General features: G+C 37.9%; 1 protein-coding gene across 1 annotated transcript in view; it reads right to left on the reverse strand.

Annotated features, from left to right (window-relative positions):
• The window catches only part of PDZRN3 (PDZ domain containing ring finger 3), a 240,348-nt gene that overhangs the window by 185,192 nt on the left and 28,643 nt on the right, over positions 1–26,513 (reverse strand). The gene's annotated exons all lie outside the window — the stretch shown is intronic.

The raw sequence follows: 26,513 nt of genomic DNA on the forward strand, positions 1-26,513 counted from the left end.
GCTTTGCAGGAATTACTAAAGGGTGTGCTACAGTATGAAGAGACAGGAGAGAGGGACTTGGAAGAGAGTCAAGAAATGAAGATTATATCAGTGAAAGTAACTAAAAGTGTCAAAAGAGTGGTGAAAATAAAATCACAGATAAAATGCAAATATTTTGGAATAAATTTAACAAATGATGTAAAGCACTTGTATTCAGAAAACTACAACTCATTGTTAAAAGAAATTTTAAAAAGACCTAAATAATTGGAAAACTAAATATCACAGATTGGAAAACTAAATATCATTAAGTTGTCAATTCTACTCAAATTGATACACAGATTCAAAGCAATCCCGATAAAAATTCCACCAGCATTTTTTAAATAAATGGAAAACATGATTATCAAATTGATTGGGAAGGGTAAAGGATCCTCAACAGTCAGAAACATCTTAAACAGGAAAAGCAAAGTTGAAGAACTCTCACTTCCAGACTTTAAATCATATTACCTAGCTACAGAGGTAAAAACAGCATGGCACTGGCATAAAGATAGATACACAGATCAATGGAACTGAAGTGATGGTTCAGAAACAGACACTCACATCTCTGGTGAAGTGATTTTTGACAAGCCTGTCAAACCCACCCAACTTGGACAGAACCATCCATTCCACAAATGGTGCTGAGAGAACTGAATATCCATAGCCAAAAAAGGAAAAAAGGACCCCTATCTCACACCTTATACAAAAATTAATTCAAAATGGATCAAAAACCTAAATATTAAAGCAAGAACCATAAAGCTCCAGAGGAAAATGCAGGAAAATAACTTCAAGACCTGGTGGTAGGTGGTAAATTCTTAAAGGATATAAGAGGAGGACTAAGAGGGACTACTGATGTTTAATATATGTAGTTTTAATTAACTTTTCTGTAAAAATGTGGAAATGTGTAGGTTTAATAGTAACACATTATAGTGAGTAACAGCTGGTTTATAAATGGGAATGACTGAAAAGGGTAGTCTAGGGATGTAAATACCAATTGAAAGAAAGCTAGAGAATAATCTAGGGATTGAATAGCACTGTAAACCCAGATGTGAATGAGAATCATGGTTGATGGTACAGATGCAAGAGTGTCCTTTGTGAGCTAGAACAAATGTACATCATTATTGCAGGGTGGTGTGAATGTGGAGCATGCAAAAAATACAACTGCAATGACCTATGGACTGTGGTTAACAGTAATAAGGAAGTGTTCATGCATCTATGCCAAATACGTACTGTGTTGATAGTGGGGGAGTATGGAAAAAGTGTGCCAAATGTATGCTATACACCTGGTAAGAGTCTGATGATATTATCTCATAATCTGTAACAAATGTTCTACCTGGTGTGGTGTGTTGATAGAGGGGTGTTGTATGGGAATTCTGCACACGTGTGACTGTTTTGTAAGTTCACAACTTCTATCATAAAAATATATTAAAAAATAATAATTGGGTGGGTTGGGGGAAAATATACCAAATGTATCTTTCCTAATTTGTAACAAATGTCTGACAACAATGCAAGGTGTTGTTGGTGGGCTGATGTATGGGACTGCTATATGATGTTATGCATGTTTGCTTTGTAAGTTCACAACTTTTACTATATATTTACTATTTATGTATGTTCAGGTAAAAATGATGTAGTAGTAATAATAATAACAGGCTGGGTTAGGGGGGAAATACACCAAATATAAGATTCTTTGGGTAGCAGTAATATTTTGAGGATGCTCTCCAATCACTAGTTAAAAATGTTTCTCACAATGCAAGACACTGGTGGTAGGGTGAGGTGAGGTATGAGAGCCCTGTATAATGTAGATATGTTTGTTTTATAAATTTATATCTCTTACTATACACTTACTATTTATATATGTTTACGTAGGAGTGATATACGATATACTTCAGTAAATTTTTTTAAAAAAGATAATGTGCTTATAGAAGGATAAGAACTTAATTTTATAAGGAAAAATCCAGAATGAAAATTACAGAAGTGTTTTACAAGAAGCTGCACTTGTAGCAGAAACTGCACTGCAGCAAACAAGTCCTAGTTCCTAGTCCCAACTAGGTCCCCATCAGCGACGATTCTGTAGCTTCCCATGGCATGAGGAGGAGGCTGAATTAACTGATCTCTAAGGATCTTTAAAAGTTTTCTATGATCTCTATGATGATTAACATCAATTTTTGTCTAACCACCCTTTTAACAGACATGTTTGACTATCAAAGAGTTGTGTGATTTTGGCATTCAGATGAAATGTCAAAAAAAGAAAGGGAGTAGGAGTGAGGAAGGAAAGGAGGGAAAGAGGAAAGAAAAGGGCAGGGGAACTAAAATAAGTCTGTTAGCTATTTTGCCATCATTATGCAATGAATAGCCATATGCCCCTCAAAAGAAATTACACATGTGTACACACACACACACGTGCACGCATGGACACATGCTGGCATAATAAACTTCCTGTTTTCCCACATAAATCTTTTGTTTGTTCTTCACACTCCACTTTCAAATTGAGGGACTGAGTTCTATCAGGTGTTAAGGAGGACAGAACATAGTCTAAATGGAGACTGATTAAAATAATGCAGTCTACATACTTGCTTAGAGATGTTACCCAAAGCCATTCTAAAATACAGCTGATATCAAAGGACAGTCACCTACCTAAATAAATGATACAGAATGAGCCAAACTGTGCAATCTCAAGATCTGTCCAAGTTGCTCTTGCCCCTATAACCTATCTGCAAGCCAAGAAAACTGCATGGCTTTCCAGGTCTCAGTGTGCCAAAAAGATGGCCAAGGCCCTGAATTTTCAGCAGTGGTTTTCCATGTACCTTCCTCTCTGTACGGGGAAATAAACCAATAATCCAAACTAGAAAAATGTAGACAAACAAGTTTTCAGTGCAACGGTAGAGTTCGAAAATCACCCGAATACTAGGAAATTTATCTTTTCAAGACAGTTTGCTTGTCAGAATACAAGCATCTACATCAAATATGTTTCCTGAAGCTCCTGTTGAAATCTTTAACCTTTAACCTTTTTCATTTTTGCCTGATGGAACTCACTGCCTGTACTCGTAAATGGAAACCAATACCTGTTTATCCTGTGTCCTGCAAAAGTGGGGTTTTAAGGAATGGATATCTTGATATTACGGGTTACTATGCTTAGTTATAAGAGCTATAAATAAAGTCAAGGTTCACAGGATAAGTGAAATTTCTGGATAAAGAATCATGAAACCAAATTATAAAGAATAAGAAAAAAATATCAGAATAAAAAAAATATCAGAATATGCAGAATAAATGCACAGTATGCATTCTCAAGACACCTGTTCTCAGCATCTCTATTAGTATGAATTGCAAGGTTGTCTGGACATTCACTTTTGCTGTCCTAATTTTAATCTGCAGTGTGATGTTTTGAGATATGATTATTATTTTCCTTAAATAGAGCCAGGCGCTCATACATGCTTGATGAACCATTCCATGAAGGGTGTGTCTTCATTAATTCATTTTAGCAAAGAAGGTGTCCTGCTTTCAAACACCAACTGAGAGCTTATTACGATGTCTTTCCAAATGCATCCTTGCAGAAAGGAGAACCCAGAGGAGAGCCCAGACGGTCCCCGGGATCAGAAAAACTCTGTTCTGAGTGGGTCTCTGTGGAAGGTTCTGCTCATGATTCCTTTACTCATTTACTCTTTAGATTATAAATTAAAGGAATGCACGGAAACCCTTAGCAGATGCTCCTGATCACTAGGATTAATAAACAACAAGAGGGAGAAACGTTTACGGAGTCTCAGTCCTGGGGACTCTATGCTAATAGTTGGTGTATTAGCTCCTCCTGCCAGTCACCTCCCTTCTTCCATCCCCTGTGCAGAATAAGCCAGTGCGCTCCATGCTCCTCCGCCTTCCATCTGGGTTCAGGCTGGGGGGTGCACCAGAGAAGCAAGGGAGGGAGGAGAAACGTCCAGGTGTCTGTTCCCCAGCTCCCTCCTGGCGGGAATCTCTTGATGGCTCGTCCTTTTGGAGATCCTTGTCCTGTCTAGGCAGCCCTTTCCATGGGGCTCCCCACTCCTGGGGTCTTATAACTCCTTCCTCCACTGCACTGACGACAGCACTAGGGGCCCAGGTTCCCATCCCCTGTGCTTGCCCTACACCAGGGTCAACAAACTATGGCCCAGGGGCCCCATCCAGCTTGCAGCCAGTCTTTGAAAATAAAGTTTTATTGGAAGCCACACCCGTTCATTTCTACGGCTGCTTTCACACTAGAAAAGGGAGTTGAGTAGTAGAAACTGAGACCATATGGCCTGCCAAGCTGAAACTATTTACTATCTGACCCTTCACAGACAGTTTGCTGACCCCCTACCCTGTACTCTCTCAATATAGTCCCTTTACTACCTCTCCTGACTTTTCCCATCTTTGGTGTTCTGTTTACTCCTGGGATCCTGAGTGATATAGTCCTCGACTCCCTTCTTTGATGTGCGTTTAATTACAATAAATATTCCCATTTCATATGGAATAAGGAATTTTAAGATTCCTTTACCAAGAAACACTCAGGTGAAAGAAGGAATGAGAATGAGTTATATATATATTTTAAAAAGCCTTCTAAAATTGGGTTTAAATGGCAGGAGAGGTGCATTTTATGGGTGAAGTATTAAGAAGTTTTATTAATACATTAAGGATCTAGAGGATTTTTTTTTTCTTTAAAAGATAAATTAACAGTGGCCAAGAATCTGAGTTTGTTTTAGATACTGATAAGTGCCGGTCTCTCTTGCCGTTTCCTGCTTTCTGTTTAGATATGAGAAACATTAGGACTTCAGTTAAACTAGAAACATTTTGCTACAGAATTCATTCTTCTTTCATGAGCTGTGTAAAAACAATTATATGGGAATCTGGTTGGCTAAAAGGGAAATACATGGTTAAACACAAGTTCTCTTTGGCCAGTCCCTACTCCCTAGGTTTGGAAAATTAACTCCTGAGAAAGAACAGTAGTATCTGTAGACAAAAATGTTCCAAGGCACACTGATTTCTGAAGGTGCCTAGTGAGAGTCTGAGGTCCAATAAGCAGCTCCTGCTAGATCATAATAAGTATTAACCAATCCAAGCTACCAGTTGTTTAGTTCTTCAGATGTGCCAAGGCCTTTGCAAACATTTTATGTCCACTTTTTCATTTACAGATCCTGGGAAGGCTAGGTTCATGTGTCACCTTGGCCAGGTAATGGTGCCCAGTTGTTGGTATAAGCAAGCACTGGCCTGATTGCTACTGTGAGGCCATTTTGGGGAGTTAAAATCATCAGTAAGTTGATTGCATCTATGGCCGATTATACCTGCAATCAACTGAGGAGAATGCCTTCAGCAATGAGACACAGAGACAGGTCTCATCTCATCGGTTGAAGGCCTTAACAAGAGAAGTGATGATTTCAGCACTCAGAAGACAGAATGTCCAACTCTGCTGCCAGCTTCTCCTGGGGAATTCACTCAGGACCTTCGTCGGAGTTCCCAGCTTGCAGCCTGCCCTACAGAATTGGGACATGTGCATCCCCACAGACGCATGAAACAATTTGATAAAATCTCAGAATTTACAGGTAACTCTTGTCGCGTCTGTTTCCCTAGAGAACTCCAATATTTTAAAAATATCTTAAAAACTAATGGTTTTTAAAAATCATTACTTCCACTTTTCAGACAAGAAAATGAAGGCGTGCAGGGATTGGGGGCAGGCCCAAATATGTTAAGGATGGAGCTGCTCCACGCACTCCTGGCGCAGAGACCTGCTACCAACGACCTGACTATAATAAAGGTGTGGCTCAGAGGCAACCAAGTTATAGCTCCTCTGTTCTTGGACATCCCATGTTAAAACTTTTAATGTAGCCCAACCCTAAACAAGCAGGCAGAGTGTTTGCTCCCTGGGATCTATCCCATAGTCATGGAGTGTGTGCGTGTCTGTGTGTGTGCATATTTACATCATAATACTTAGACGAAGCTCCTTGAGACATTTACAGAAACAGTTATAAGTCCCAGCTTTAAGGGTTATAATCAAAGGAGTCTTCATGCCCGGGAGAAGCAATGGTTCCCGATGGTCCTAGCCCTGAAAGCAAGGCCACTTACACCTCCTTAAGTCACCACAGAGTATTTTTCATGTTATTTGCACCTCATATCTTCAGGTCTCTCTATCTGTGAAGTGCTCACTGTGGGTGTTTGTTCATCCAGTTGCAAAAGAGAAAACCCATTTTTAGGATTGGTTTGATCTTGATTGAGGAAGAATACTGATTTTCAGAGCTTTGTCTAAATACTGGGAAAGAAGGTTAATCAAGAATTCTTAACAGGGGGTTCATGGCTGGCTATGAAATTGGGTGGAGGTGTGCACATGTGTGCAGGCACAGGGCAGAAGGAGGAAGGGATGAGAGAACATGAGAAAATACATTGTTTTGGCAAGAAGATCCAGAACCCCCATCAGATTTACACAGGAGTCTGCTTCTCCCAAACCACTAAGAACTGCTGAGATGAGAGATAAAACAGGACTCTTTCTATACATACCATCTGTTCACATAGCCATGCCATGGCAGGGAGGTAAACCAGTCAGTATTTTTCTTGTCCCATAGTGTTTCCCATTACTCTTTGCATTATGCCTTACTCACCATTTACTCAAATGACCCTGATGTAAATATGACCCTGTGATATCACAAGGTACTAAGCCCAGCAGAGAGGAATTTGGCATAAAACATAGAAGGCTGGCTTGGAGTCCATCCAAAGGCATCCCTTACTCAAGAAACAAGACTCTCCTTCTGTGGCCATTTCACCTGTGATGCAATTTCTAGACATTCAGGCTAAGACTCTCAAAATAAGTCCCTTACTTAATCTTGACTTCATTCTGCCTATGAAAAATTTGTAAACTTCTTTGGACATCCGTGGCTAGGTAATTTTCCATAAATGAGCATGTTTTGTTATTCTTGCTTTACAGAGTGTGGTTTGAATTATATCTTGCTTCATAACGATAAAATTACTTCAAACTAATTCTGAAATATAATACAGCAGGCTTGATAGTATCCAGCCAACAACTTCCACATAACACACAAAAAGCAACCAGCAATGGGTTTTATTTCAGAAAAATGTCTTTTTGAAGTGGATGTAATGGGGGAAGGGGCAGATTCTGGGGGTTGAGGTTTACCCAAGGATAAATTTCCAAGGTTCAAATATTCTCATATATTTAAAAAACCCATACATATACCAAAGAATAAGCAACATTCCTTTGCAATTCTTCATAGAAAGAATCATGCACGGTGTGTGTGTGTGTGTGTATGTGTGTGCAGCATTCCCCCATCATCTGAAGAGGCAAAGAAAACTGACAGTTTATTCAGTATGTTTGCCACGTTTTAAACAAAAACATTCCCTGTGCCATAAACATATGGTCTTAAATATTTTTCACCTCAGAACCCCATAATATTAACAACCAAGAGTGACATGCAAATATCTTAAGTCAGTCCTTGAATAAATGTGACTGACTGTGCTTTGGAACTTGATTGGGGGATCTTTGTGTGGGTATGAACATGTGATCATCCAGTTCTTTATACTTAAAATTTTTTGGATTACAAAATAATGTCAGCTCACTGGTAAAAATAAAAATTTAAAACTATAGGAACATATTTTATGCACTCAACTTCTTGGAGCCCAACTACAGAAATAAAGCCCAGGATCAAAGGAAGTATGTGCAGGAACCTTATTACTCTAGTGTTTACAGGCTCCAAACAATGAAATATAATATAAGGACACATCATTAGAGGGGTCAGCGACTAAGCTGGAGTACCATCCGTAGTGTGAAACAGTACGCGATTATTAAAACCAATGAGTTACATCTGTGTATATCAGAGGAAAATGCATGAAGCAGTGATATTTACAGAAAGCAAGTCGGAAAATGAGAATGGGATTCCATTTGCGCAAAGACAATAATCTATAAAAAGAACAGAAAAACATTCACATCCCATATGTGTACATGTGTTTCTATTTTTATATTAGTCTGGAGAAGGATGTGGAAGGCTGTGTGCCAGGCTGCAAACAGGGCTTACCTCAGGGCATAGGAAGAAGGGAGGGGAGGAAGGGAGGTGGAGAATTGTTTTCTTTTCAAAATTTCTATTGTTTCATTGATTGCACCATCTACACAAAACTTCGTGTTTTAGGGGATATATTAAATAATTTTTAAAAGCAAGAGAACTGAATAGTACTCTTCCACCTTTCTAGTAAGGTAATTTTGTGCAATTTGGTGTGTACAAATTGCTATTTTCCTCCTATGCCTATACTAACTAAAATATTTTAAAAACCTAAGTTATGTGTATGTTTTGTAATAGGTTTGTTCACTTTATGAAGCTTCAAGATTTTTCCACTGGTCTGGCTGGGCAGAAATGTATGACAGAAAGAAAAGCATGCAGAGAGCCAGATGTGGACTTTGGATGCTGGAGTCCTCACCTGACAGCTGTGTTACCCGGGATAGCATGCACAACTTGAGTTCCATTGGTGTCACTTGTAAAACAGGAAAACGTATACTACTGCTATTTAGGCTTGTGGGGAGAATAAAGTTTAACACATTCAGTGCCTGACATACAGTAGGTGCTCAACAAATGGAAACGATCAATAATAATAATTACATAATGTCATTTACTGACTAGTGGCTCTGTGTTAAGAACTCATCTAAGAGCTTCTAAAAGTTTTAGATATATACTCATTTAACTGCACACCTAACCTATGAGATAGGTGCCGTTTACTTATTGTCATTTGCAGATGAAAAGAAATCCAGAAAGGTAAAGTAACTTGCCCAAGATTGCATAGCTAATAGTATCAGACATAGGATTCAAGTTCATACAGCTGGCTGACCCTCAGTCACTAGACATACTGTTTATGGCCCTCTACCACAACAGTGCAGGGTGTTAGGGAGATAGGTTCTTCTTAGGCATGCATTTTTCTGGACCATGTGGAAACATTACCCCATGTAGTTAAGAGAGCCTCAGGCTAGCACCTGATTTTCTCAGCACTGGCTCCCAGAACTTTCAGTAGGGTATACATGTGTGAACTCACCTGGGGTTCCTAAACTAGCCCACCTGTGCTAGTCAGCACTCACTCCCCATCTCCACCCATGTGTCCATCCAATCATTCTACAAAGGAGCTTCTCTCTCCCTGACAAGCATTTGCTGCACCCAAAACTATACTTAGCAATAATCAGGCAGGAAACTCTCTTAGGAAAACAGTTGTGTGTCCTCAAGTCTGTGCTTACCTGTGACCAGATTCCTTCACTGAGTCACCCTAGGAGTCTGTACCCCTTACTGCAGGGGGCCAGCTCATGACAGCAAAGAGCTCATTAGCTTATGATAAGATGAATTAGACTCTGCTCATGGCAATCACACAGCCAGCTTATTAAACATACAGCTTCAAAAAAATAGTCTCCAATCTCCACAAACCACAGATATTGCATAATCTGTCTACCACCACTTTCAGTGCTCTCCTAAATTAAATCAAAATGGCATTTCAGTTTCCTTAAAGGTCTAAAAGACCTCAAGTTCTAGCTTTGCTCGTAGGTGGTCTGTAACAGTAAACTACCCAATTAGCTTTATGCTTTCACTTCCAAAGCCACAGCAGTTCTTTTCTCTCTCTGACAAGGCCAGGACATTCCCTCTGTCTGGTATGGTAAATGAGGGGAGAAAAAAGAAAGGAAAAAAGAAAAAAGCAGGCCATTTGTAACACTAAAGTACTGCATCAATACCCTTACTGAACAGGATCTGGTGAATCTTGTTTCTAGTCTCATCTTCCATGGTCACTACCAACCTTCAGGTGCCACAGGGGTTAAGTTAGGAAGAAAAAAGAAGGGAAAGAAATAAAGAACCATCTCCAGCCAAGAAAGAGGACACTAACAGACAGACCTCTTCTACTTTGGAGTTGAACTTGAGCACTAAAACCACATTTTGTTCAATCAAGAAAATGGCTACATTTCCAGTAGAAATTACCAACTTTCATTTCTTAATCATGCATATGTGTTTGTGTATTTATATGCACTTTGGATAAGAAAATAACCCGGAAACTTATTTGGAAAAAAGAGAAAAATTTATCACAACGAAAACAACTTAATTTATCCATAATAAAAACAACCAGTCACTTATAACAGTTTTTTGATTCCCCTAGAGTTATTCTGGTTTAGATTCTAGCATTACTAATGGGGTGTTGTTAAACAACAAAATTCCATGACAATCTCTCTAAAGTAAATACAAATACTACATTGAACTCTATCACTAATACCGTTAATTCTTGATAAGTTATCAAACCAAGCAAAATATTACATCAAATACATTCAGAATCACCAATATATATACAGGGCTTAACACTATCATTTCAAGTTCTGTAACAGATATCACTTACTAAAAAATGTCCATTTGAAGGAATTCTGCCATCCCATACCCCAAAATAACAGAGGAACTGCACTCCACTTGAAATGTTTAACAAAAAATTTTTTTCAAAATAAATATTTTAATTTTATTCCAGGCTGCCTCCACCATCAGAAGAGAACACTCTGGCTTTAAGTTGGCTGGCAAGTAAACATACAAGTAGATGCCCAACTCTGAAAAATATTAGGTTCTTTTTTTGGCTGAAGATTTTAAAGGAAAAAAATTAAGACCATGATTCTATAATATTTTTTATCATTCTAAACCTTAGAAATTCAAGTTTTGTAAGTTTCAGTTAAAAAATTAATTTAAAAAACAGATTGGGAAATGTTTATTGGGAAATTTTTACTTGGTTTCTTCCTTTATATTAATATTTACATTGTTTTTAACTTCATATTCATGCTAAGGATTTTATTTTCAGCTCATCATCTTTTCTACTAGTTCAGCAGAGAACAAAATCTCAAACATTTAGGCAGATAGGTAACCCTAAAAAGGTAAAATTAATCTGTTTACTAACACAGGCTTTAAACATCATCTCTTTCATTTATCAAATCACTCATGGGATGTGGTCAGGTGGTCAGGTGCAGTGAAGACCTGTATTTAATGCTCTCATTTGCATTCCTGCAGAGAAGCCTTCAGAAAGTTCCACTGTCATTTTTAGCTTCATTGTCAACTCAGGCTAATTAAACATCCATGGCAAAGGAATTATTTCCTGAAACGTATATGAAAATTGTTTGGCAATAACAATGGCTAAACTTCCAGTGATGAAAATTATACACTCAAGAGAGCAGTGAACCCTAGTATAGACACCTTCCAGAACTCAGTGGGGATCAACTTTTTGTGGTTGAATTGGGTATTTCCAGAAGATAAAATCCAAGTCAAGTGAGACAGGAGAGGACAAGGTGACCCACATTAAACATTCTCCAAATATGGTGGCAAAGACTGAAGTTTCATAACCAAAACACACAAATGCTAAAAGAAACTTTCTATTCCATCTCATATAAGACAGTTAACCAGAGATAATGCAATTTCTTAAATCTTATTGCTAAATATGACTAAGAAAAATATTCACTTAAAATGTAAATGCTGTAATTCCTAAATGTAGACCTTTTTGTTTAGATTAGTTTATAAAACCCATCATGGCTTACCAAAAATTGAACTCTTGATTTTTTTAAAACAAAAATAAGGCTTCCTCATGATTTCTCCCTCCCAAGCCCATTTGCTCCCTTGGTTTCAAGTGATGGAAGTCTCCACTCCTGAATTCCTCCCGGACTGAGGGAGATGTCTATTTTAGCCCACTGCTATTCCTGTACAGACAGCTGGCAGATTCCGCCTGTCCACAGATGGTGCTGTCAAAGTATCAAATGTCCCCAAGGCCTCATGACATACTGTCACCTGCCTTCAAAGCTTCTAATGTTAGGTCTCCTACAGTTTTCCCTCAGAGGTTGATCATGTGACTTGAAAATCTACACCAAAGTCAGTCAACAATGCTCTGTGCCAGGCACAGCACTAGGTACTGGGATCCCCCCCTGGGCCCCTCCCAAACAAACTGCGAACCTCACTGGGATGCCACACTACACACAAGCGATGCTGAGCTCAGAAGCCTACCTGGGTATACCTTCCCAACTTCCCAAGAGAATCTGGATGGCTACCATGACACGGGCCACACAAAGCATCCACATCAAACATGAGGCTGATATGTATCTCCACCTGGAGAGAAGAAATACTTCACACCAAAGTGCCACACTTCAAACAAGTTCTCCTTCCAAAGGCTGGGCCAAAGTCCCTTTGCAGAAAGTCCATGAGGACACAAGTGCCCTCTAACTAACGTTACCCATCTGATGGTGGCATGCAGAACCCATGAAGTTTGCCTTAGATAAGAAGTTCATAGATGCGAAGGTGAGATGTAGTGGATATGATTTTCACAAATATTGTCAAATATTTTAACATCAAATTTGACTCCATTCTTTTGGCAGCAGCTTGGGACTTAGATTTCCCATCAACAGATCCAACAGATTCCAGAGCACAATTCCAGAAAAAGACATCAGCTGTCAACACCGAGGGTGCAGCTCTGACCTCCAAAGCAGAATGTTTTCAAACTATGGGCTGCTGCCTATTAGTGAGCCATGAAGTCAATTTAGACAGCATTGAAAGAAAAAGAATAAAACATAGTATCAGACTGCATTACATGTAGTAAGGATAAATACCTCTATGAAACACTTTTCAATTTTTATATTGCAAATAACTACAAATGGGATGCAGAAAGGTATTTCAGTTTTTCAAAATTTTATCAGTGCGAACAAGAAAACTTTATTGAAGATGGATTCTCTGGTTTCTGGCTTACAGCACTCTAGTATTTGCTCTTTTTTACTCTGAAAAATCTTTAACAGTGATGGAATTATCCCTCTCTGTCCTGAATTCTAATGTCTAAAAGCACCTTTGTTCCTCAACCAATCAAAATAAAGTAAAATAGCTGCGCAAAGTGTTTGGCTCAGGTTGGTAGAGGTAGTAAAGATGAAGTCAGAGAGTACTTGAGATCATATTAGGTGGTTTAGGGATATGACTGGCATGGTGAGAAAGTCATTCTGCTTCCAATCCTCAATCTTTCTAATTACAAGTAGGGACAGATTGAATTTGAGACTAAATTTTTTTTGTCTTTTTTTAAAATAAACATTATCTAAGAATACCCTACATGCAGAAAGTTAGCAAATCTTAAGTGTTCATTCTGGTGTACTTTCACTGCAGGAGCATAGTCATTAACTAATACCTAGATGAAAAAGAGAATGGAACTAGCACCCCAAAACCTGTCCTCAGATGCAGCTCAGTCATCCTTCCTCCAATGCAAGTACAACCTGACTTCAAATTCCACTGAATAATTTTGCTTTTAATCAAACAAGAAAGCAGGTCTCAGGATGACAGACTTGAGCAAGGAAAGTATCTGGCTTTACATTTACTCTTTGTTTTTACTGTATTTATTTTTATCTTTGCCTTCTATTTACAGCACATGATAATGGCATTCCACTTACAAGTGTGAAGTATAATTTCCTTTTAAAATAAATTCAAGTTAAACAATGGCATGTTGCTTTAAGAAAAATGTTAAGTACTTAACAAAACAAATAGCTCATATATGGCAAGGGCTGAGAGGGTGCTACATGACTGACTAAATCTGAGAAGCACTTGTTTAGATTTACAGATCAGTGCTGAGGGCTCAACACACTTAAGTGACCATTCCTCCTCTGTGATTTTCTGCAGCTGAGGGTGGATTCTCTCCCCTACCCCATCATATAAAGAAGTCCTAATTTCCTACCTTACATAATCTTAGGACAGTTCAAGGATTGGTGCTGGTGGGAGATAAGTTATTCTTATATACTTCCAGCTTGTATTTCTTAAAAGCATCATGTTTAATCAAAACTGTAAGAAACTTGATTCAAAATTAAAGGAAGCACATCAGATTTTTGTCATAAATCTCTACTTTTAAAATTTGAATGGGAAACGGACTTTGGCCCAGTGGTTGGGGCGTCCATCTACCATATGGGAGGTCCGCGGTTCAAGCCCGGGGCCTCCTTGACCCGTGTGGAGCTGGCCATGCGCAGTGCTGATGCGCGCAAGGAGTGCCGTACCACGCAAGGGTGTCCCCCGCGTGGGGGAGCTCCACGCGCAAGGAGTGCGCCCGTAAGGAGAGCCGCCCAGCGTGAAAAGAAAGAGCAGCCTGCCCAGGAATGGCGCCGCCCACACTTCCCGTGCCGCTGACAACAGAAGCGGACAAAGAAACAAGACGCAGCGAATGGACACTAGAAACAGACAACCAGGAGAGGGGGGGAAATTAAATAAATAAATAAATCTTTAAAAAAATAAATAAATAAAATAAAATTTGAAAAGATCACTTAGAACAGCTATCAGTTATAACAAAGGCCATAATAAGCTCTCAGTACTGAAGGTCTTTATTAGTCTTGTGGCAAAAAGCAACAAACACTTGATTTGGACTTAACTTTCCAACAAATAAAATGAGAAAAAGAAAATACCATTTCAATATAGAAACAGCAACTTCTTTCCTTGTCCTCTTCTCTCCAAATGAGTGAAATTCCCTGTATGTTCTGTTAAATCCATTAAGTTTAGCAGCCGAGACACTGCGTTTCACTTTTAAGATTTACTTAATGTACTGAGCAAATTAATATGAACTTATGAGTAGGCTTCATGGGTAATTAAGTTCTCTTGGGAAAACAAAGATTTCCTTGCCACACCTTATATAACACTACCTGCTCAAAGGATTCACCTTTCATTTCTTACGAAGTACAAACAAATGGTATTAAACAAAGACTATATTCAAAACAGCTTAAAACTTCATCCAATTTTTCTAGGAACTCAAATGAATGACTCATACAAAATAAAGGAAAACCCTCACAAGTTACTAATGCGAAGGCAACAAAGGGCCTATGTGTTCTGGCATACATGGTCATTCAGAGATTCATATACCTATTCATATACAGTCATACATGTATTTTTATAAGCTCAACTTTAAATAATCTAAAAATCTTATTTGTTAGAACACTGTAAAATAAGGAGACTGTGGCTAATAAATTTAAAGCGTGGTTTAGAACTTGATTAAAATGCAACTGCAGAGGTCAAGGTAAAGTTTCTCTGAAAGTGATTCCATGGAATTTGGAATTTGGCATTTAATTCCCTTCCTCTGCTTGATCACATTTCCCTCTGCTGTTATGTACACCAAAGGGAATTAGTACCAAAATGCTGATCAGGGCACATAAATGGAGAAAATAAAAACTTCAACAACTTTGCCAACATTATGGTTAATCCTTTAAAAGGAAAGAGGAAAGCAGTTTTCCTCTTCGTTTTCAAACTTACCTTTTAAGAACTGAAGAAAATTAAGATCTTGCTGCATTCATAGTATTAGAGAGTTTCAAGCTTTCAGTAAAAATGTGAGGAAAGCTTTTCTCCTTGTTTGATTCCCTCTCTTCTACAATTCCTTTATAACTGACAATTCTATTCCAAGCCCCATCATTGATTAATATTATCTCATCCAAGGCTCGTATACATACAATGACGCAGATATTTCAAAGAAGATACAAAGCATCAGAAATCCAATAGCAACGATCCGTCAAAATCGTCAGACACAACAGGACAAAAATTGTATGATTCCACTTATATGGCATATCTAGAATAGAGAAATTTAAAGAGAGAAAGTAAATTAAAGGTTACCAGAGGAGAAGGGCGAACAGGAAGCTACTCCTTAAGGAGGAGGGTTTGTGTTTGGGATGATTGAAAAGTTTTGGTAATGGATGGTGGTGATGCTGGCACAATATTATGAATGTAATTAATGCCATGGAATAGTAATTTAAAATGGTTAAAATGAAAAATTTTGCTATATATACTTCACAAATTTTTAAGTGCAAAAAAAATATAATCCCATTTTACTTGAAAAGCTTCTGTTTCATTTAGACTAGAGTTTAGACAAGTAATGACAATATTATGTGTTTCATATGCATTCAGTGTGCCCTATCAGATTCCAGGACACAGGCCATTGTATCCATCCCTGACTGATCAAACTGATTAAGTTTTTGGCACAGAGATGTTGAGTATCAGTTGGATTTTTATTTTCATCTTTATACTTCGTTTTATTTTTCAATCTTTTTACCTTGGTGCCCCTGCATTAGTATGAGGATATAAGCATGCTACCCTAAAAATAAGTTAAATGTAACATGCAATCTTAAGGAAAGATTTTGTTAAAGCAATATAAACTGTTGACAATTTAAGAAAATCCCAATATTCCTCATAACTTAATATAAAAATGGAAATCTTCATTTCCTCTGCCACTAGAAAAAGAGTTGATTTCGAATATACAATTGTTTTACTTAATTTTAGAACACTTAAGTCAGTACACATGCAATGAATTACCATGTTGTTCACACTAAGATATAAATTAAGAATTACTCCTGACTGATCAATTACTATGATTTATATTGCCTTAGAAAGTGGAAGCTCTTATTCAATCCATATTCAAAGGGTCACTAATTTTAAAAAGTAATCTAAAACAAATTAAAACAGTCTATTCTCAACTGTAATTTCAGGATAATGAAACTGTGCCATTCAGCCATCACCGAAATACTGGCTCACTAGAAGTTTCCCCAGCCCCGCCTCTAAGGACCTACAGGAAACAATACAGCATAGCTAACCACCTAGTGAGTGTTTATTCTGGGGCCAAATCTGCAGTACGCAGACACGTGGATTATTTCCTTTATTAGAGCAACCAGATGTCGTACATAATGTTGGCCATATTTTAAAGAACAAACCATTGCTCAGAGATGATAAGAAGCTTGTGCAAGTTCATGAGGCTAGCAAACTTTGTAGAACTAGAAGTTAAAACCTGGTCTGAATCCAGAGTCTAGGCTCTGAACCACTGTAAAAACTGCCTTTCTAATTAACCTAGTGTCAATTATCTTCCTTTCTGCATAGGTTTTACACAAACTCCCTAGAGCCAGGCACCACATTTTAACTCTATTCTTCATATCCTGACCCATTTCATATCAAGACTTCAATGCAAATGTCAATGAACTTACATCTGCTATGACGTCTCTTTCATTGTTATCCTAAGAATTCACACAATATGAGGATTATTCAACAAGCCCTAACTACAGATCACTCTATATAACTCATCTGTCCTCCCCATTTTTTTAATCAACACCTAACAATTTTTTAGATATCAGTTGCAAGTATCTAGCTAATGAATCCTAAAAGCAACATATCTGGAAATGTAAATTTCCTAGCAAGAGCCATTCTATGAAAAGAACAAAAACTGTCCTCTTAGCTTAGTGATTGCCAGCATTGATTCTGTTCTGCCCCCACATTTCTCAAAATATTAAATTTTTTGACCAAAACATATTTAGCTCATTTTTAAAATAGTCTGGAATTCCTCTTCTGGGGAAAGGGGAGTGGCTGTTAAACCAAACATTCTTAGGCTTAAGTTCACTGGATCCCCAAGAGCTGTCAAATGACTCACTAGGGCTAACAGGAAAAGAGGAAGTGATGAAAGATGGAAATTAAGAGAATCGAAAGAGCCAGAAAGGCAGCAGGGACTGCCACCCTCAGGAGAAAAGGGGGTGGGGGGGAGGCTAGACTCTGCACAGTTCAAATGACTATCAAAATAGACAAAGACGGGGTAAAAGCCAAAGGTCTCCACGGACCACAGTGTGGCACTCTGTGGCAGAGGAGCTCCACGCCAGCTGCCCGCCCTGTCAGGCCCAAGGGAACCATTAATCATCATTAGAATAAATCCCTCCACAGCAGCCAGCCACCCTAGGGTACTCTGTTCCCAGTGAAAGTGGCATAATCGCAAAGTAGTGCTTGCAGCTGTTATTTTGCCCTCTACTGCCTTCCCACTTGCAGTACCCACAGACAACTTCTAATTGTCACCGCACGCTATCTCATAGTACCCTAATCTTCTGAAATGAAGGCACTGTGCTTCAGTTTCAACTTCCAAAAAGGATGTCCATTACTTATTTTAAGGGTTCTTTCCAAATTCCATTTAAAAAATGCATCTAGCTCTTTTTGCCTGATAGCAACAGACGAAAAGACAAAACCATAATTTTTTTTTAAAGGTATGGGTTACTGTTCTCAAAAACTCATGCTTAAAGATTAGTATTGAGATAAGTGTAAAGAAGATGATTTAAGATAAAATGTAACTTATCTGTATTATTGAGGGCTGCTGTTTTGTTATCCTCAGGAAATTACCAAAGATTTAATTGCTGTCCTAATCTTTATTAGAGAAGTTTAATGGGAACACCAGTCATGTCTGATTTATCCTTCATTTTAAAAGGCTTTGTGGATGATCTAATTAAATCGTTTTATTAAGGATGGCCATGAGGGATAGATTTAAAACTTCTGGGGAGCCAGAGATCCCAAAAAAGAACACAGTGTCATCATCGCATAAACTTTTATAAATGTGGGCAGAGAGGAGGGAGAAACTCTTCCAAGAAGAGAAAAGGCCAACATCCTGACTCCAGAGTTGCAGCATGAGATGCCAACACATTTCCATACCTGGTGCCACACATATGAGCTTTTCCAAAGAATGTGGAGTAATCTTTAAAAGGAAATAGATAAATAGGAGCTTTGTCATATTTCAAATTCAAATAAAGCTTCCCATTCATCAAGTTTTTCAATTTTTTTGTCTTCCAGATTCTAAAAATGATACTGATTTTGGAAAATTCCAAAATTTGAGATATATGACTAAAAACTTAAAGTCCCCCATAATTCCACCCCACAAAGTAACTGTACTAACTATAAAATGTTTATTAGTTTGGAGTATTTTTTCCTATGCATTGGCTAACATATATAAACACCTTAACAATAAACAAGTTGTGTCATGCTGTATCTTCCACTGTTCACCTAAATTTCATGTTTACTTGACTGGTGTGCAATGACATTGGTTGTAAAGATGCTCATTTAGAGGGAGGAGGAGGAAGAGGAGAATGAATAGGAGGGAAAAGAAGAAAAAGACGATGACAACAGTAATAAATAACATCCAAGTCCGTACATCTGTACTATTTGCAGTCAGTAGAAAGCAATTAATATACAATGCTATTTTTTAAACAAACCAATTTTGTTGATACATATTAATAAAGAGTACAATTTGTCCAAAGTGTAAAGTCGATGATATCTGGTATAATCACGTAGTTGTGCATTCATCACTTCAATCATTGCTAGAAGACTTTCACTGTTTCAATAATAATAATAAAAAACAAAAAACAGACAAGAAAATTCTTCACCTCTCAATCTGTTTCCCCTGCTGTACATAGCTGCTATTTCTGGCTATTCTTGCTCATTCATTCATTCATTTAACAGTTTTACTGAGATATATTCATATACCATACAATCTACCCAAAGTATATAAGCAATTGCTTTTACTATAATCTCAATGCTGTTCATTCATCACCGCAAAAAATTTTAGAACAATTTCATTATTGTAAAAAGAAAAACTCCACACCCCTTAGCATTCCTTCCTCAGCCATACATAACCACTAATCTAATTCCATCTTTATAAATTGATTTATATTTACATTTTTTAATAAATGGAATCATACAAGATGTAGTACTTTGTATCTGATTTCTTTCATTTAGCATAATGGGGTTTTTTGGTCTGATATTAATAATTTGTAGTATGAACATACATTTGTTCGGCTTCAATGAAAAACAGTCTTATATATGCAATTTTACCCATATTCATATTTCACATGAAGTTTTACTATGTTATACAGTTCCATGTTACATAATTTAGCTTTCCTTTTAGAAATATACATGCACTTAGATTTCCCCTTTAAACAACTTTCATACCCACATATTAGTATTGCTAGTTACAAACATCATGTTGGGCTTTCACCTTTTCTATTCATTTCCAAAGATCCTTTTTAACTAATACTGCATAAGTTAATGCTCCGTTTTCCATTCTCTAAACTCATTCTACTTTCTGGTGACCCATATTCAAGTTAGTAGCTCCATGAGATTACACAATACATTTAGTTTATATTAGCACAATCATACAGTATTTGTCCTTTTGTGTCTGGTTTGCTTCACTCAACATAATGTCCTCCAGGCTCATCCATGTTGTCATATGCCTTACAACTTCATTTCTTCTTAAGCTGTATAATATTCCATCACACAGTTTGTGTATCCATTCATCGGTTGATGGATACCTGGGTTGTTTCCATCTTTTGGCAACTGTGAATAATGCCACCATGAACAGTGGTGTACAGACGTCTGTGTCACTGCTCTCAGTCCCTCTGAGTATATACCCAGTAGTGGTACTGCAGGGCCACATGGCAAATCTATATTTAGTTTTTTAGGAACTGCCAAACAGACCTCCAGAGTGGATGTACCATTCTACATTCCCACCAACAGTGAATAAGTCTTCCTATCTCTCCACACTTGGAGCTCTTTTAGCATTGTTTTGTAGTTTTCTGCATATAGGTCCTGTACTTCTTTGGTTAAAATGATTCCTAGGTATCTCAGTCTTTTTATTGCTATTGTAAATGGAATTTTTTCCCAATTTCCTCCTCAGATTATTTAATACTAGGGTACAGAAATATTACTGCTTTTCAGGTATTGATCTTGTATCCTTCCACTTTGCTGAGCTCATTTATTAGCTTAAGTAGCTTTATCATGGGCATGTCAGAATTTTCTAACACCAGGATCATGACATCCACAAATAGTAGGAGTTTTACTTTCTCTTTTCCTATTTGGATGCTTTTTATTCCTTTTTTCTTATTTAATTGCTCTAGCTAGAACTCCTAGTACAATGCTGAGTAACAATGGTGACAGTGGGCATGGACTTGTTCCCAATCTTAGAGGGAAAGCTTTAAACCTTTCCCCATTGAGTATGATGTTGGCTGTGGATGTTTTATGTTCGCCTTTTATCATATTGAGGACTTTTCCTTCTATTCCTATCTTTCAAAGTGTTTTTAATCAAGAAAGGACACTGGATTTTGTCAAATGCCTTTTCTGCATTGATTGAGATGCAGATGTGGTTTTTCTTTCAATTTTTTAATGTAATGATTATGTTGATTGGTTTTATGTTGAACCACCCTTGCATAGTAGGAATAAATCCAACTTGGTCATGATGTGTAAGTCTTTTGATATGCTGTTGGATTCTATCTGCAAGTATTTTGTCAAGAATTTCTGCATCTATATCAATTAGAGAGATTGGTCTATAATTTCCTTTTCTTGCAGTGTCTTTACCTGGCTTTGGTATTAGGGCAAAGTTGGCTTGATAAAATGTGTTGGGTAATTTTCCCTCCTCCTCAATTTTTTTGGAAGAGTTTAAACAGGATTGGTGTTAATTCTTCTTGAAATGCTTCAAAATACTTGGTAGAATTCATCTGTGAAGCTATCTGGTCCTGGACATTTCTTTATTGGGAGATTTTTGATGATGGATTCAATCTCTTTAAATATGACTGGTTTAAGTGTATTTCTTATATTGTCAGTTGTTTGTGCATTTCTAAGAATTTGTCCATTTCATCTAGGTTGTCTAGTTTGTTGGCATAGAGTTTCTCATAATATCCTCTTATAATCCTTTATATTTCTGTGGGGTCAGTTGTAAATTCGCCCATTTCATATCTGATTTTATTTATTTGCATCTTCTCTCTTTTATTCTTTGTTAGTCTAACTAGGGATTTGTCACTTTTATTGATCTTCTCAAAGAACCAGATTTTGTTTTCGTTTTCAATTTCATTTATTTCTGCTTTAATCTTTATTATTTCTTTTCTTCTGCTTGCTTTGGGAATGGTTTGCTGTTCTTTTTCTAGTTTCTCCAGTTGTTCAGTTAGATCTTTGATTTTAGCTATTCTTTTTTAATACAGGCGCTTAGGGCTATAAATTTACCTCTCAAGGCTGCCTTCATTGTATCCCATAAGTTTTGATAAGCTGTGTCCTTGTTTTCATTCATCACAGTATAGTTACTGATTTCACTTGCAATTTCTTCTTTGACCGCCTGATTATTTAGGAGTGTGTTGTTTAGCCTCCACACATTTGCAAATTTATCTCTTTCCTCTATTATGGTTTTCTAGCTTCATTCCATAACGACCTGAGAAGGTGCTTTGTATAATTTTAATTTTTGAATTTACTGAGAGCTGCACTGTGATATAACATGTGGACTATCCTGGGAAAGATCCATGGGTACTTGAGAAGAATGGACAATCTGCTGCATTTGGATGCAGTGTTCTCTATATGTCTGTTAGATCTAACTTGTTTTTATTATATTGTTCAAATTCTGTTTCCTTGTTGATCTTCTGTCTAGTTTTTCTATCTAATGATGTGAATTGAGGTCTCCAACTATTATTATAAAGACATCTGTTTCTTCCTTAAGTTTCACCTCTTGTATTTCAGAGTACTTAAGCTAGGTGCATAGATAGTTATGACTGTTATATATTGATATTCTTTTTTATTTTAATAAATGCTCTTTTCAGTAAATCCAATTTTAGTTGGTCTCAGAACATTATCTTCTCTCTAACAAGTTTATTAGGCTGCCTGGCTGTGGGAAAGAAGGCATTGCTAATCCTTTCTAGTCTACACTGTAACCCAGTCTTGTTGGCAGTGACAGACCAATTAAACCTATAGCAAACAAAATGGAGAATGACTGGTTTACACAACGGCCTCTGAGGTTACACGGCCTCTGTGATCATACCTTGGGTCTTGAAATCATAACAGTTCTGAGATGAACGCGTATTTACAGAAGATAGTACAAAAATGGTGACTGGCAACAGGGAGATAAAGTATTTCACTTTCACTCTACCCAGAGATTCAAGTTTGCTATCTCAAAGCACAACTGAACATTGCATGTAACCCACAAAGTTGTTATAGAGACTGACTTACCACCAAAAGGGAGATGAGAACAATACAGAAAAAGTGAGCTCAGTTCCCCAACCCAAAAAGTTTGATGACTGTCAAGAAATGTCAATGTGGATGGCCTCTACAAATATTTGATAGAGAAGGTCAGTGGAGTTGAACCACTCAGACATTTAACTTACATCATGCAGGTGATGCCAAAAAAACAAAAAAATTGGATCAAAAAAGTGAAATAATATATAGCACATGCCTCAAAGTGAATTTGCTGGTTCCTCAGTGGGTCTCAGTTTCCCTGTGTTTTTCTCTGCATGAGTACTTTGCCAAATGTGGTATTCACATATAAGTCAAATATTTCCTGTGGTACTCAAATGAGGAAACAATGAGATGATCCAATGCTAGGGGAATCTGTCTGGCTAGACTTATTGAGAGATGATGTGTTTTCCACATGGCACCTCTCTAAGGGATTTGTGTGGGCAATAATGACCCTGTGTGATTTTTATTTTTTGCGCTCTCCTAAATAACTAACCCAAGAACTGGGTAGCCTCTAGTCTCTAGAGGCACAGGAGGAAAGTATTATATTTGTGGAGAAATAGGCTTCAGTTGGTTAACCCATACTTTGGGGCACGGAAAGATTCTTCCAAAGGTTTAAAACTGCTCAAAAGAATAAAGTCAGAGCTCCTTTAAGATTTCTGGTGGTATTAAGGTATAGCAGCCATGCATATAGTTCAGAAAGCAGGCTCCAAGCCAGAAAAGCTAAAAACTAAAACCACTGAGGTATTTACGGTTTAGAAAGACTATAAAAGACACTAGGGAGAAATCAAATTTACTTTTCTAAATACAAGCTGAATATATGTAATCAAATGTGGGATCAGAGGTTGTGCAAAGGACCTGAGACAACTCATAGTAAAAGTGTAGGGGGCAGAGAAGAAGAGAAGCAGACACTGGAGAGAGAAGCAAACACTGAAAAACCAAAGGCTTAATATCCGGATAAGTAGAACCCACTGTGATGTATGATGGGCACAAGAGACTGTCTGTCCTGACCCAGGGAGGACGGGGGACACAAAACTCCAGTGGGTTCCTGGGCCTTCAGGCTCCAGAGCTGCAGCCACAGGGACTGGGCAGACCCCTGACATGAGGGGGCCCAAGACTCCCCGTCACTGCTCCACCACAGGCCAACTCAGGGCGTCAGACCCAAAGCCGGTAATGTTGATAATTCTGTCTGTGAGCAACTCAACTGCATTTTGAGGTGGCTGGTCTCAGAGGTGGCCTCCCTCAGAAGGGGTTTTGGAAATCTGTAGGGGCATGCATCACTGTCACAGTGACTAGGGCTGAGACCAGGGATGCCAGAAGTCCTCCCACATACCAGGTATCACAAACCATGAAGAAGTCTGCTCCAGCACAATTCTCACGTATCCCTCTCGACACTCATTAAGGTAAAATAAACTCTTTATGATTACCTGAGTGTAGAATCCAACTTGTGCTTCACATATAAATACAAAGTATGTTTTGCAGTTTCAATACGCACAGAAATTTCCAGGAATGCAACTTCAGTGTAAACCAAACACAGATTGAACTTTGTTGGGCTCAGAATTTCATCAAGATCTGTTCACCTCTGTGGATGGGGAGGCCATGCATGGTCTCACGCTTGAGTCCCAGCAATGCTCACAACTGGGGCAGCACAGTGAGGCTACACTGAGGCGCAGGCCCCTCACAATTCCCCAGGCTCTCCTAATGTCAATGAACCCAAGCATTTACACACTGATATATAAATTCCATTAAAACTTCCTTTCTCTTATTTTCCTGCTACATTACAGCATATTTTTAAATTATATATGTGCATACATGTACATCTATCATTTATGATGGGTGGCATTTCAAAATAGTTGTTGAAACTGAGTGGGCATGGGGGAGCTGGGTCTGATATAGTTTAGAACTGCTGCTTGGTTTCAGGTAACAGACACCAACTGTTGCAGAATAACTGGTGAAGACTTGGCAGTAAGGACAACACTCAATTAGTCTCTAAGGATTTAATATAAGACTCTTTTTTGCAAGAAATAAGATTCTTATGTTGAAGGTCTGATAGGAGCTTGCCCACTTCTGCTGCTCCCCAAGGGAGAAATTTGGCAAAATAAACCCCACAAAAAAATACAAATAATCCTCTGATTTTTCACTACTGGGTAAAAAAAAAACGAAACACATACTTGAAAAAATAAAAATCATGGCACAGGTGAAGTGAACCAAGGAACATACTTTCACATCATGGGAATCACTGTATTGTGTCAAAAGAGTTTAGAATTTGAGGGAGAAATGCACGGTATGTCAGTTACAATTACACAGATATCATTTCTTTATTGTGATCATTCTTCTTTTCATCTCAACACTGGGGCATGATTAATACTTTACATACTGTCCAAAAGGGGAATGTGACTTACAAGAAACCGTACTGAACATTTCAAATACAGATCACCCTTTGCCAAGAGAAAATCCTGCCCAGCTGTAGATTTCTCATTTGCAAAACATAAGAGCAATGAAATTCCATTTCTTAGAGAAACTGGCTGTTCCACCAAACCCTTGGCAACGGAAGCTGTACTTATCTTTTTGAACAATAGCCTCAGAAAATGTATTCGTTCTCCAAAAAAAAAAAAAAGAAAAGGACAGTAAATCTGCATTTGAGCTCTTAAGAAAGCACTTTTGCCCAGGAAAATTCCTGTTAGGGAAAATCCACTCTCCCAACCTGGGAATTAAAAAGAATGACCATAAAACACATGGCAAAAAGAACTTAAAAGTTTCAGAACATTTCAAAAAGTGGAAAGGATGTAACAATATTAATAATCTTAAAAATAATTATTTTTAATATGTAAGTTACCACTCTGTATGACTCCCTCAAACAAGTAATCCTTCCACCCTAACTAGTCCAGCTCATTGTTCCTGTGAGAATTAACTATACATTTTCCTGATGATATAAATTATTTTGGAACACACTGCTTTGCACTTTGCAGAATTCGTCCAGATGGAAGTGGAAAAGCGAGACCCATTACACTAGGTGCTGTGAACTTCACTCACAGCTTCTCTCACAGTCACAGCTCCCACTCAGGGCAGGGTTTTGAAACATACCACGACAGACCCAGAACACACAGACCACACAATTGCTACACAACTGTGTTTGGAACAACAAACATCCACTGGTATTGGTGCTGTTTTTCTGGTTTTCTATTCAGTGTGTTATATTATGGCTATGGCCCATGAGTATCTTTATTTTGGGAATCTTGGATTCTCACATTTAAATTTCTCCTAATAGAAGATGCAACAAAATTCAACCCAGGCATTTACCCATTAAGAGAATAATCAAAGTGGTCAAAAACGCCAACCAAAAAAGTAGTTATCTATATTAAACTTTGCAGCAAGAGTCTATTCAAGGAAGCAACAAAAATTCTTTCCCTTTCAGCAAGTCAGAGCATCCTAGAACATTATGCAACCCCATTTCAAAGTGTTGACAGTGGGACTGAGAGATCTACTTCCTCAGCATAAATGTCTGAAACGGCTGTGTAAAAGTTTGAAATGACAAGTGAAGAAGTGAAAATGAAGATGTTGGTGATGATGTACATGAATATCAACCCTCACCCACACATTCCAGGACAACCAACCTGTACAGCTGACAAAAAGCACAGAGTGGGACTATGCATTTGTGCAAATAATCGTTTGCCTTGAGCTAAAGGCCTTAGAGCAACTCCAAAGCTGACTCCGTGGTACCCTGATAACCAATATGAACAGAGG

This window comes from Dasypus novemcinctus, chromosome 26, assembly GCF_030445035.2.
Source record: "Dasypus novemcinctus isolate mDasNov1 chromosome 26, mDasNov1.1.hap2, whole genome shotgun sequence".
Classification (NCBI taxonomy): Eukaryota; Metazoa; Chordata; class Mammalia; order Cingulata; family Dasypodidae; genus Dasypus; species Dasypus novemcinctus.